At 35.5% G+C, this 14,809-nt stretch overlaps 1 protein-coding gene across 13 annotated transcripts in view; it reads right to left on the bottom strand.

The window, feature by feature from the left end:
• The window catches only part of LOC149791062 (tensin-3-like), a 522,379-nt gene that overhangs the window by 126,912 nt on the left and 380,658 nt on the right, over positions 1-14,809 (bottom strand). The gene's annotated exons all lie outside the window — the stretch shown is intronic.

Here is a 14,809-nt window from a genome sequence, read left to right as displayed (position 1 = left end):
ATCATTCAAGCTGTGCTTATCCTAAATATTGTATCCCTCTGGCAGCATGCCACACAAAATACATGACTTGAGCGAACATCAACATAAATGCTGCAAGTAATTAATCTAGGAGAATATAAACACATTGCATTAGCTACATGCTGCATTTGTATCCTTTTTTATGTGACAAAGTCATCTGTCTTAGTGGATATAGTGTCTGAATATGACTAAATATGACTTTCACATGAAGCTTGCTAATATGGCTGTATTTTGAAGGAAAAGAAAAGTGTAATAAATATTTACTCCCTAGCTTTAGAAGGGGCTAATGGCGATACCATTTTCATTCCAGTTCCAAGCTTGAATGGGTGGAAATATGCTAAAATGTTTTATAGTTGCCTTGCAGAAGCCATCTGTAAGACTGGGGTCAGGCTTGGTTCCCAGCTCTGGGATACCTTGGAGGGTCAAGGTCAGATATGAAAACTTTCAGTCACATGGACATTTTTAAAATATTTTCCAATGAAAATTAAAAGTATTATGTGACAGATTTTATAAATGTTGGCATGGGATGTGGGTACTGAAATAGACAAATAATAAAGGTCTGGAAGATCTATCACATCACTGCAAGTGCTTAAGTTAATTTTTCTTGTGCGGTATTGTGTATCTGCTACTAATCAAAGGTAATTTACTCTATAACCCTTTGACATGGTGAAAATGAGAATTAAAAATTAAAAAAGAAAAGATTTCAGAATTATCCACGAGCTTCACCCAGTCTTATTCCTGTTTTCTTAACAGGAAAATATGAAATCCATATATTGGATTTTAGGTTATGATCGTTTGGTCGAAGTCAGAAGGTTGGGTGTAGTTGATTCAAACATGTATTGAAAAGTTTACCATTGAGGTAACTCTAGCTATTATCTTGCATGAGTGGTCCTTGGTTTGATCCACAGTTCCTTTCACACATACAGTGTAATAAATCTGTTCAATGGAGCATACAAAAGTGGAATGTGGGCTTTTGTTGAATTTAATCTATAGCTGACAAGTGCCAACAGCACATTTGACCGCTGAATAAAACAACATATTCAAATGACATGCAACATATGTCATTGTTTATGCATTACCTTTCAAATTATCCCTAGTAGGATATCTTTTCCCTTGTAAATGTATGACTAATCAGACTGAATAATCTTGTCAGATGCATTCCGTTTGATTAATGGACAAGTGGATACTGTGTCTGCTGGGGTTGATACACAATGAGGTGGACCTTTGCTAGTGATGATTTGATTGCCTCCACTTCAATGACAATTCCATTTAAAAAGACTGGATTTTAGATTTTTTGGACATAGAACTAATTCTGACCAGTATGAAATGCACACGGACAGATGAACCTCACCAAAAGGAGGATGTTTCAGATTTGAACAAAAATGGGGCTAGCACACAAAAATTGTGGGTCCAAAATAAAAATAAAATGTCCTATTTTGCAACCTTCTGCACATATATAGCTAAAATTGCCAATCAAAAACAGTGTCACTTATATCTGTGAGCATCCGGTTGTATGAAATATCTTGGAAACAGATCTGTTTGGATCTGTTCAGAAGTAACTCTCAAAAATGCATTTGCTTTCCCCATTTCAGGTGAAAATGAAAAGAATATCTGGGGGCAATGAGCAAAGAGTCAACTTGTAACATTCTGCTTGAATTATGATTAAGGTCACTGGATGGAGACCATATGACAATTTTCACTTGCCAATTTTGGTCACAATCTATAGAGCTGGAGTCATCATAGATATCATATTAAGAACAGTATTTGCAAATACTTGATGGGTAAAAAAGTTAAATGTATTTTGTTTAAACAAGAGAAAAAAAACTTTAAATTTACCAACTTAAGGTTTTTAAAATACACCACAAAATCTTGCACAAGTCTTTCTTTTTTTATATTAAAAAAAACCGAAGAAAAAACCCAACAACATCTGCTAATAGTGACCAGATTTCTTGACTAATTCTATTTTAGTTAAAATTTAGACTGGTTCTCATCATCTTTCCATTTGGCAGGGAGTTGCAGGATGGAGATGCTCAAGGAACAAGTCTAAGAATCTGCAAGCCAAGAACCTCAGAAGGTAAACACATGTGTAAGAGGGCAGCACTCAGTAAATACAGTCTCAGTTAAGAAGGAACATGTGGCTGTATGTATGGAATTAAACGCACACCACCATGACTATATATTATTTATCCGACTTTGCTTGCCCAAACTCTTAATATCATAAACACAATAAACATAAGGGGGATAACTCTGATAAGAAAAGGTCATCTTCAGATGGGCCATCTTAAGAGAATCGTAACATGAGCCTCCTACAACTGTAATAAATTACCTTACAAACCCCAAACTTCTTAACCATTTTATAATTAAATAAAAAGTTAAAGAAATCATGCCTCTTCCACAATAAAATTTAAAATAACTTGGACCGACAACACTTAAAGATAAACAGAAACGCATACAAGCACACACGACACAGACCACAACAAGTAGACATATTACTGATTTCCCGTTTCGGCTTAAGTCCTTATACGTTCCAAATTCTATGATAGGAATAGATAGGGAATCCAGAACAATTCATGATTTGACCAAGACAGTGCAAGACCTCACAATAACACGAACAAGCAACAAACATATACATATACCACAATCACGTGACAAGAAACATTTGATGGGCAAAACAAAAAGTAACCCTGCAAAAATCAAATACTATTATATTAATTTCCTTTTTCACTGACACATATAGACATCAACCACTATATGGGTGGTCAGGGAAACACATACAAGACACACATTTATAGGCAAACAGGGTGTCACTTCTAAGTCCTAATCAGCAAGGTATGCTGTGATGGGCTAACAGGTGTCAACAAATATGGGGGGGGGGTGCAACCTTCTAATATAATACAGTCTTAATATTACTAGGTATGTGACTAAATTTAGTACTGAGCATCCTAATGTGAAAGGAGGAATTTTAAGGAGTTCAATTTTGAATTAAATGTTCGCAAGGTCTGGAAACAATATAAAGTATCTTGTGTTCATGCATTACTTCCCCTCAGCTTTTACCTGAAGCTTGGTTTGTTGGTACAGTTTGCTTTATTCCAGATACGAAAGGTTGTTGCTTGGTATGGTTTTCAATCATACTATGAGCACAATATTGTTTCAATCATACAAAGGAAATGAGAACTAGGTTCATTTTTTAAGGTCACACAGAGCCGGATGACATAATCAGCTATCAAATCCAAGACACTTGAATTATGGGTCGGGATGATGCTCTATATTTCCAGACAGGAAGTTCATTATGACAGCAATAACATTAATAAATTAAATCCTGCATTTTTAATATAATTAGAAAATTGTTACTAAGGGTATGTCTGTCTTGTAATAAACCCAAAATGTATATTTGACAAAATTTATATGGTCAGTGCTGTAATGTGAGAAATACAGCATATATCCACCATGCAAACTAAGGGTATGTCTGTCTTGTAAAAAAAAAACAAAATGAATTTTTGACAAAATTTATATGGTCAGTGCTGTAATGTGAGAAATAACACATATATCCACCATGCACACTAAATCTAAATGATGAAGAGTCCAAAAAGTTCAGAAATTTAATTAAAAAAAGGAACAATCTGGATTTTGTGATGAAATATCAAACATACATATGTTTATAAACACACCTATCAAATTTTGTTCATTTAATATCAGCTGAGAAGGACCGATGGATTGACATATAAATGGACAACTGACCAAAGGACAACTGACCAAAGGAAAATGTCACTCTTGCAACCTGTGAGAATGTTTATGATAACAAGGAGAAAGGAAAGAAAACCATACAAAGAAATGAATGTGCAATAATACTTTAAACATAAAAACAACAAACCTGATTTTAGTGAATTTTTTCTCAAGATTCCCATGGTTAAATCCAGCTCTTACGAAAATGTGAATACTGATTCTTTTATATTGTTAAGTACAGTGTGGGAAACGACAGCACTTAATCACAATAACCACAATGAACACCCACAACAAATTTTGTGTAAAGATTATGATCAATTAATCACTCCTTGTGGAAATACCAGACTCTCAGTCCCAGTGCATAGGTAAGTGTTTACTACTACTATCAGACTGAATAGGCTAAATAAGAGGAAAGTGGGAGGTTGCACAGAGGATGAATCACACTTTCTTCTCTACCATGTTAACTAGATCCATTTATAGCAAATGGGCACACCCACTGCACAATCTATTTGAAAAAGACTGCCCTAGCAGGTTTGGCTTTAGCATCATTGATGCACATGGATTGAATCTACATTTTCACTATGTCAAGTAATTATGATGGGAACAGAGATATAAAATCTGCCTTTGTCTGTGTAAATATTACTGCTCTCAGAAAAATTTAAAAAATGTAATGTTAAAAAGTACTGTATTTGCTTTTGCAGGCATTTTGTCATGGGGATGTGTGTATTGCTATAAGATTAAAATACATTAAAAAAATTAGAGATGTCAACAGAAATGTGTAAGCTCCATCTTATACTTTATATCTGTAAGTTTTGGTTTTGGGCTGGTATTTATTTTACAAGTGTAGGGTAATTCAACCTTTCCCCCTACCCACCATCTCGTATAAGCAACAAGGGAAACTTTAAGTCTCAAAGCTCCAAGGAACATCTGAAATCATTTGTTCTGAGTTACAAACATTCAGCTGAATCTTACATATAATAGTTTTATAAATCCTAGGCCCCATCATCATCGTCACATACCATGGGTGATAATCTCTGCTGATCTCCTTTATCACTAACAGCTGACAGTGATGAGATTTACTGTTTTTTTTATACATACGCAAAAACAGAAATAGCATCATTAACAGCACATATTCTCTTATACAACAATGAAAGTTCCCGTTTGATCGATCATTAAGTGAGTGTGCATGGAAGAGAAACTCTGAGTGGCTCATTCAAACAGTATAAAAAGTAACACTGCATAACTTGTCTCAAAACAGAAGAAATTTTTACTCATGTATCCAGTGATTGATTAAGATGATACATGATATCCATAAGAAATGAGGAAATCTCTGCAGTATTAAAATAAATTTCATCATATCCACCAATGATGTTACTTTGGGGGGGGGGATCTCCAACAAAGCGTTGGTGCATATATATATATATATATATATATATATATATATATATATATATATATATATATATATATATATATATATATATATATATATATATATATATATATGTATATATATATATGTATATATATATATATATATATATATATATATATATATATATATATATATATATATATATATATATATATATAAATATAAATATATATATATATATATATATATATATATATATATATATATATATATATATATATATATATAAAAATTCTACAACATATTGCCTCATTATCATGTGCACCGTAACGGCCCCGAGGGAGATCTATCTGGGTCTATGCTGTTTTTAGCTGTATGTGTAATGGACTCGATATTGTGAAAGATATCAAAGATGTACAAAGGTCACTCATTATAAAGCCCTTCAGCTTAACACTGTCCTCCTGTAACAGTGATATAGTCACAGATCCCATTATTTAAATTCTGTACTGTCATTACAACAACTTGAATTATTTCACTTAAGTTGTGTTAGTGGATAATGAGAACAAATTAGTTCACTTTCTCATTAAAATGCTGTCTACGGAGTATAATGCCTTATAGTAAGACTGCCATATCAGGAAATACATAATACATATAACTGTAATGGATCAATGACCAATCTCACTTTACAATAGGAACTGTGTTATAATGAATGTCAGTATAGTGAGAGTGTGTTGTATAATGTGATTTGGGATCATTTAATGCTCTATTTTGAAATTCTTATGCAATATTATGATAGCACTGTTGGAAGATCCCTCAGTTCCTTCACTTAGTGTCATATTCATCAAACACATGACAGTATTCTCATGAGGGACCTATGTCCCTCCAAATTAAATTGGGGGGGGGGGGCTGGGAAGCCAAGTGACCTAAGATACTTGCCTTTACAGATCACTCACTTCTCACCACTGTCCATGCCTGTTTGAGTCTTGGCTTGATCAATGGGGTGGGTGGGTAATAGCTTCCCCTGGATCAGTATTCTTCCTAGAATCTTTTCCCACCAGATCTGTTGGCGGCCATGTATTTTATAACATGTGCTGAATATTGCATTAAATCCCAAATCACATAAAATTAAATCATATAACATGACTTCCAGGCAGGCCTACAAACTTCAATGGACAGACAAATTAGCACTTTCTATCAGCACTTTCAAGTGACCATCTTGCAACTTAGGAAACTATTAACTTGTGCAATATTATGTAATGAGATCTGGTTACAAGAAGTTGTAGATTCTGTCTTACATGATAACAAGTAAATATGCCCAGCTACTGTATCACTAAATTTACCATTTAAATCAAGGGTGTCAACAGCAGCAACTGCTTGCTTATGTAGATAAGCTTGCAATACAGCTGCTGTTAAATCAATTATTGTCTGGTTTGTTAACAACTTGGGAGGAAAGTTATGTACCAGAAAATTAAACAAATTTACATACCATATATACCTGCTTATAAGACAAGTCCAACTGCAAACTAACACAGACCCTGATTTCTCATCTCATAATGCACCTGCATATCTGGGTCCATGTTATTTATTCTACTGCTTACAAACAACATTAATCCTAATCTGCCAGTACATTACACAATGGCAGATCTGTGTCTATGCAGAGTGCAGTTGGATTATACTTATAAGCGAGTATAGACAGCACCAATGGGTTTAGAGAGCTTGACTGTGAATTGAAAATAGCTTGGAAAAAATATATTAGTTTGAAAATGAATGCATATATTCTTAAGATTGTCTAAACTTTTCAACTTTTTCAATTTTATCTATCAGCATACAAAGTTCCAATTTGAAAAGGACAATACAATGTGAACATTAGGCACATGCATAAAAACTAACTGTTCAACAGGAAAATATGTACAAGATCTGTCCCATTAAATAATAAATTAAATACTCTTAATTAGCAAAAATTTTTTTTCTCTATCCAATTTAATCTATATAAAATTCCAAGCCAAAATTGGCATTTCTATTTAAAGACTGGAGACCCATCTAAAGTGCAATATATACCTGCCTAAAGGCCCAAATGCAAACAACCTGATTTCTCCAATTAACAAAAAAAAGTGTGTACATTAGTTATCCATATCAATTAACAATGGAGTTTCTTTATAATTTTCTGGTACAAGCAACCCAACCCCCCATTATTTTATCTTCCTTTCAAGGTCTAAACAATCAATGACTACGAGTCAGCATGCAGGGGCGGATTAAGGCTCACTGGTGCCCTTAAGCACTGACAAATCTTGGTGCCCCCCTCCTTTCCACGTACACCTGGGAAGATAACCCTAGGGTGCACCATGATCAAGAAACAGAACATTATGATCAATATGCACTAGTTTTATCAATTTTTTTTACAAATCTTCATTCGTTTTTTTTCTTTTCACCCTTTTCTCAACTTTGTGGTGCCCCCTTTGGCCCTGGTGCCCTAAGCACGTGCTTAGTCTGCTTAATGGTTAATACGCCCCTGTCAGCAGGAATTCAACTCATAATTTCTAATTCCAGTATAGATGATGACCCCCCAAAAACTCAATGAAGATACAATTATGGACAGGTATAAGAAATGATGCAGCAATTGAAGTGCTCTAAAATACGTAAATGTGTTCTTTATCTACATAAATAACACACTGATGCCAATCCCTCTTCTTTTTCTACATAAATAACGCATCCATTTAATCTCTGGTGTTCGATTTAATCCTTTTGTCTGATATGCAAACTGAAACAATTTAGGTGGTTTAACAGACTATGTGTTTTAATATTCTTCGATACACCAAATCAAAGTATAATAAACTCAAAACTGTTTTAAGCCTTCATTCAAAGTGTATATCCATTAAAAATAATTTGCATAAAAAGAGAGGGGATGAAATGCAAAACTGTGTGTTTTTTGTGAGTAGGGAGAAAGATCCACTTTGATATGTCATGAATATATACAGGCCTCAGGGCTCTGGTGTATCCTTAGACTATATCGAACTTAAACCTAAACAAAACATGCATATATAATTGTATCTTACCCAGACCCAAAATTATTCTCTCCCCCTGCCTCTTCCTCCAATGTCAGATCTTTAAGCTGGGCAATGTAATCCAACCTCCTCCTTGTAGTAGTCGAAAATACTGCTCCCCACAACTTTACAAAGTATCCAAAACTTCACTTTAAACTGTTTCAGGAATCCAAAAAAGTGACTTAGAGTTGCATATAAGCCCAGGTAATGATGTAACAAGATCCTAACTTCCCCCTCCCTGCCACAAATACAACAGAAGTTGAAATCTATGTACCCTCTCACAGCCTCTGGACCAGTAGCAAAATCTCTGGAAGGAAAGCCTGTATGCACTCATCACTCAACCACCTAGCATTCCAAACCTCTTTAAAGAGGTGCATCCTATCTGGGGCTCCTAGTGGGGAATTAAATTTACCCTGTTTTTAATTAAGGCAACACTCCCAAGCAAGAAAAAGAAATATATACACAACAAGGTTCTAGGAAAGTGGTGCTGCAGAGATACTGCATGTTAATTCCAGGTAGCAGTTCCAGAGTTTTCATCATTGGCTCCTAATAACAAGATACTGAGCCAGCCAGTGCCTATAATACTAATAATAACTAGAAATGTATTTATGCAACAAGTAACAGTGCCAATATATACCTGCCAAACTTTGAAAACAAATAATCAGAAATGTAGGCTGGGGGGATGGAGGTATGAGGGGGAGTGGTGAAGCCTAAAGCCTTCATTCCCATGAGTGAAATTAAATTTTAGCACTTGGAATTCTGAAAAATGTATTTTTCTGACTGCTCTCCATAACCTTCCTACAGAACAGGTGTTTCTTAGAGCTCAAATGTTTCTTTCTATCACTCCACAACCTAATGGCTATATCCAACAAATAAAACCTTGCAGAACAGAACTTTCTACTAAATAAAACCTTATAGTAAAGAACTCTCTACTAATCAAGAACTGCCTAAGACATCTCAAAACAGGTGGTCTCTCAAAGCAGTGGTCTCTCAAAGCAGGTTTTACTGTATTTGTAAACCAAATTGCTTTAGATAGTCCTATGTAGCCACTACTGTATTGATTAGTGTCGTTGTAAGGAGTGTGTGTTACACAGTCCTACAATCGTACACATACATACATACTTTATACCCCACAGTCCTACAATTGTACTAAATATATACATACTTTATACTCCACCAAACTGCAACAGCTAATTTCTTTTAACCTAAGTAAGAAGAGATGGGGTTTTATAACCCAAAGGCACATTCTGCCTAGTTGTTGTTCTCCTTTGATCTTTGTTGTTAAGCATACAACTCATTTGCATTTCACTAAGTGTCCCATTGTATTTAGGAGTTTACAATGTTTCTAGTAAGCTAGTCCAAGTTGAAAGATCTTGATTATGATTCAGCTGCAATGGTCTTCATTTTTATCACCACACTCTAGCAAATCTCAAAATGCTTATTATTAAGAAGAAAAAAGGTGTCTCTGATCCAGTTTTTTAAGTGAATTTAGGGTGAGAGATGCATGAAACCAGTCTAAAAACTTCAGCTTCTAGAAAGATTTCAAGCAATAACCAGTCTAGCAATCCAGCCAATCAAAGCCATTTTAAGATATAAAGAGATAATCAGGAATATCTGGCTTAAAATTCTGCAGAATGAAGGCTTGTAATATGTTAAATGTTGGAGGTGATAAACTAATTGTAAATGTTCCAAACATTTATTTATTGTTACTATTTGTCTTTACAGATGATCATATAACTGCATATACATCCAGGAACTTGCTTCATGGCTTTGCTCTTTCAAATATCTGATCAGCTCAGTTCAGCTACCATTGTGTGTCCTTGGAATGGTACTTTGCTCCGTTTGCCTTGGTACAATATAACCTTCAAAGTGCTGCAGTAATGTACAGCACTAAAACAAACCTTCTCATTATTACAATAGAGTGAAACCTGCCTTGATATTTCCATGTACAAGACCACTGCTCATATGTGCAACAACCTATTTAAAAAATTAATCTGTGCACTATGATAGAAATGTACAATTTATATGCATACATTTTCATTGACCGAAATTTCCTTACATATCGTTAATTGAGGTGTACTAGGAATGTTGTTTGGAAAGAAAATGTAAAAAATTGTATGAGTTATTTTTAAATTTGATACTCATATTTCATAGCATTGATTAAAATTTCTAGGTCCTATCTACCGTTTTCGACGATAAAACAAGCGATACATCAGAGTTTCCGTTACCAATTTTGATCGCGATTTTCTTCAAATTCAACAAATAAGGATACATTTTTGGGGTATTTTCAGGTTTAAAAAATGGGATCCACGCCTGACACCACGTTATAAGTGGGTTCGCGAGTTATCAGGGCGCGAGTTATCGAGGGAGTGGTGTACTATGGAAATGCGAAGTAATATATTTTCTGAATGACTGGCTTAACAATCTTTTCTGGCACATTATTGTACTGTCCTGTGTGTATTGAACCCATGACCTCAAAATTTTAGTTGGATACTCTACCAACCAAGCTACCATGACTTGCAAAGAGAAACAGGCAATTAAATAAATAAATTGTTGGCCTTTTGCTGTACCATTACTCTTTTGAAACCAGGCTCTTCATGGTGCAAAGACCCTTTCAATGCAAGGACCTTTACAACGCCAAATGACTATTTTGATGCCAGGCTCTTTACGGTGCAAAGACCCTTTCAATGCAAGGACCTTTACAACGCCAAATGACTATTTTGATGCCAGGCTCTTTATGGTGCAAAGACCCTTTCAATGCTAGGACCTTTACAACGCCAAATGACTATTTCGATGCCGGGCTCTTTACGGTGCAAAGACCCTTTCAATGCAAGGACCTTTACAATGCCAAATGACTATTTTGATGCCAGGCTCTTTACGGTGCAAAGACCCTTTCAATGCAAGGACCTTTACAACGCCAAATGACTATTTCGATGCCAGGCTCTTTACGGTGCAAAGACCCTTTCAATGCTAGGACCTTTACAATGCCAAATGACTATTTTGATGCCAGGCTCTTTACGGTGCAAAGACCCTTTCAATGCAAGGACCTTTACAACGCCAAATGACTCTTTTGATGCCAGGCTCTTTACGGTGCAAAGACCCTTTCAATGCAAGGACCTTTACAACGCCAAATGACTATTTTGATGCCAGGCTCTTTACGGTGCAAAGACCCTTTCAATGCAAGGACCTTTACAACGCCAAATGACTATTTTGATGCCAGGCTCTTTACGGTGCAAAGACCCTTTCAATGCAAGGACCTTTACAATGCCAAATGACTATTTTGATGCCAGGCTCTTTACGGTGCAAAGACCCTTTCAATGCAAGGACCTTTACAATGCCAAATGACTATTTTGATGCCAGGCTCTTTACGGTGCAAAGACCCGTTCAATGCAAGGACCTTTACAACGCCAAATGACTATTTTGATGCCAGGCTCTTTACAGTGCAAAGACCCTTTCAATGCAAGGACCTTTACAACGCCAAATGACTATTTCGATGCCAGGCTCTTTACGGTGCAAAGACCCGTTCAATGCAAGGACCTTTACAACGCCAAATGACTATTTCGATGCCAGGCTCTTTACGGTGCAAAGACCCATTCAATGCAAGGACCTTTACAACGCCAAATGACTATTTCGATGCCAGGCTCTTTACGGTGCAAAGACCCTTTCAATGCTAGGACCTTTACAACGCCAAATGACTATTTTGATGCCAGGCTTTTTACGGAGCAAAGACCCTTTCAATGCAAGGACCTTTACAACGCCAAATGACTATTTTGATGCCAGGCTCTTTACGGTGCAAAGACCCTTTCAATGCAAGGACCTTTACAACACCAAATGACTATTTTGATGCCAGGCTCTTTACGGTGCAAAGACCCGTTCAATGCAAGGACCTTTACAACGCCAAATAACTATTTCGATGCCAGGCTCTTTACGGTGCAAAGACCCGTTCAATGCAAGGACCTTTACAACGCCAAATGACTATTTCGATGCCAGGCTCTTTACGGTGCAAAGACCCTTTCAATGCTAGGACCTTTACAACGCCAAATGACTATTTTGATGCCAGGCTCTTTACGGTGCAAAGACCCTTTCAATGCAAGGACCTTTACAACGCCAAATGACTATTTTGATGCCAGGCTCTTTACGGTGCAAAGACCCTTTCAATGCTAGGACCTTTACAACGCCAAATGACTATTTCGATGCCAGGCTCTTTACGGTGCAAAGACCCGTTCAATGCTAGGACCTTTACAATGCCAAATGACTATTTTGATGCGAGGCTCTTTACGGTGCAAAGACCCTTTCAATGCTAGGACCTTTACAATGCCAAATGACTATTTTGATGCCAGGCTCTTTACGGTGCAAAGACCCTTTCAATGCTAGGACCTTTACAACGCCAAATGACTATTTCGATGCCAGGCTCTTTACGGTGCAAAGACCCTTTCAATGCTAGGACCTTTACAACGCCAAATGACTATTTTGATGCCAGGCTCTTTACGGTGCAAAGACCCTTTCAATGCAAGGACCTTTACAACGCCAAATGACTATTTCGATGCCAGGTCATTTACTGAGCAAGGTTAAGAATAAGCTGACAGCTCAAACATATTAAAACATTCCATGCTCTATTTTGGGTGATCCCTTTTTTAAATAAAATATAAATACTGCTTTTATTTAAGCACTGTTAATGATTGGTATGCATTCCTTACTGAAGATTTTGAATGGTATGAAACAAAAATTCTGTATAAACAATGGAGATGCTTTCCTGTAAAACAATGCAAACAACAAGTTCATCTTGCTGACAGATTAAAAATACAAAACAGTTTACTTCATAAAATCAAAGATATATGGATTCCAATGCAAGATAATGATAATAATTACCCAGGTTAGAATCTGCTAATTTATGCCAGTATAGAGATAACCTAATATTCCTGCTTATAGGTCAAGTCAATGTGCAAACAACAATCCTGATCTACCATAGCATAATGTGCCAAGAGATCTAGGTCTATATTTGTTAGTCTACTGATTACTCCTATCAAACTGAAGATGGACTTGACTTGTGAGCATGTGTGGTAAATGTTCCTTTTTATCCTCCTGGCTGCACCTAAACTCTCTTCCTGGCTCACTTCTTTTATTTATGCATGTGCCTCTTGAAATCTCTAATTATATATCAACAGTGATGCCCATCACTGGTCTCTTGTTATTTTGGCAGATGATACACTGGTGTATTCCATCAATCAAAAGTGCAAAGGGCCTTGGGGTTCCAAGATGGTGGAATGCAATGTCAAATCATGATGGAGTCATTTTTAAGTAGGTATTCTAATAGTAACAAATGGTTTTAAGATTATCTGCATACAAAAGAAACATTTTAATCTCTTGAACCGCAGTGAAAAGTGAATTAAACCGTTGAGCTCGAAGGTATGCAGAAGTTAGAATAATAATAACATTATTTGAACAGCACGATCTATATCCATTCAACATTACATTTTACTCCCTAATGTTGCCTCACAAAATAAGTATACAAGCCACAGCACCAATATTTCATACACTGACCTATTCCTCCCCATCATCTTGGATCTTACAGTATCCAAGTACAGATAGTAGAGGGGCACAGTGAGAACCTACTTAATTGAGCCAAATGATCCATATAGACTGGGAAGATAAGATATCATATCTCCTTACAATTGAGGATATCAGAGAAGAAAAAAAATATTTTAGAAACTTTATTCTTATTACGTGCAGATCAAAAAGTGTGATTTATTTTTATTCAAGATAACAATCAACTTAAACTGCTAGTAAAAAAATGTACCTGTATTATGGGCAAAAAATAATTGCTGCCTTTGCAACATTTTAGCAAAACGCCATTGACAGTTGACAGTTGTTAAAATTGAATATATAAATATATAAACTATTCTAAGAATGATATAGATCCATTAATTTGATTGGGCATTGAGATAAAGACACAGCCAATCAATCTATATCTTGGGACAGATATGAGCTTGATTAGTTCAGATCCTGCATTCTGACTGGACAATTAGATATAGGTGAGGTCAGTAATTTTGATCTTGGGTTTATTCAGGTAAAGGCAATCATTTCAAGGATGGCTTGTTCAGTTAACTTGACAATAATTTATTAGCAATAAGGAATTCCCTCCACGAAATAGTTGTAAAATGCATCTAAAAATTTCAAATAAATTCTCAGTGCAAATGTTTATACAGTATTATGTATTAAAGTTTACTACAAGTTGAGTTTGCACATATGTATGGATGGACGTTGTTTAAATCAACAAAACACAGGCTATATTATGCTGATTACAATTTCTACAAATGTAAAGATAAAAAACTATATATAAAAAAGATTTTGGAAAATGACCATTTCAAACAAATCTAAACTTAAAGTATAATCAGAAAAAAATTAAGATCTTTAAACTTTTAAAAAATACATAAAATAATACATAAAATAAGAGAAAAAACTAAATAATTTTTTATATATAAAATCTTCAAACATATGGGGTCTAAAAATTTTATATAAACCTTATTGCTGCAAATACTCAAAGATTTCTCCTGTGGGTACATTAGGAAAACGTTTCTTGATTGAGTTTACAAAAATACTTCTTTCTTGCAGGTGGAAGTCAATCAACTCCATAAACACTTGTTCCACTGTC

Source organism: Sinohyriopsis cumingii, chromosome 10, assembly GCF_028554795.1.
Source record: "Sinohyriopsis cumingii isolate HCF-2022 chromosome 10, ASM2855479v2, whole genome shotgun sequence".
Classification (NCBI taxonomy): Eukaryota; Metazoa; Mollusca; class Bivalvia; order Unionida; family Unionidae; genus Sinohyriopsis; species Sinohyriopsis cumingii.
The sequence above is the reverse complement of the archived record's forward strand: the minus strand, read 5'-3'. Positions and strand labels throughout refer to the sequence as shown.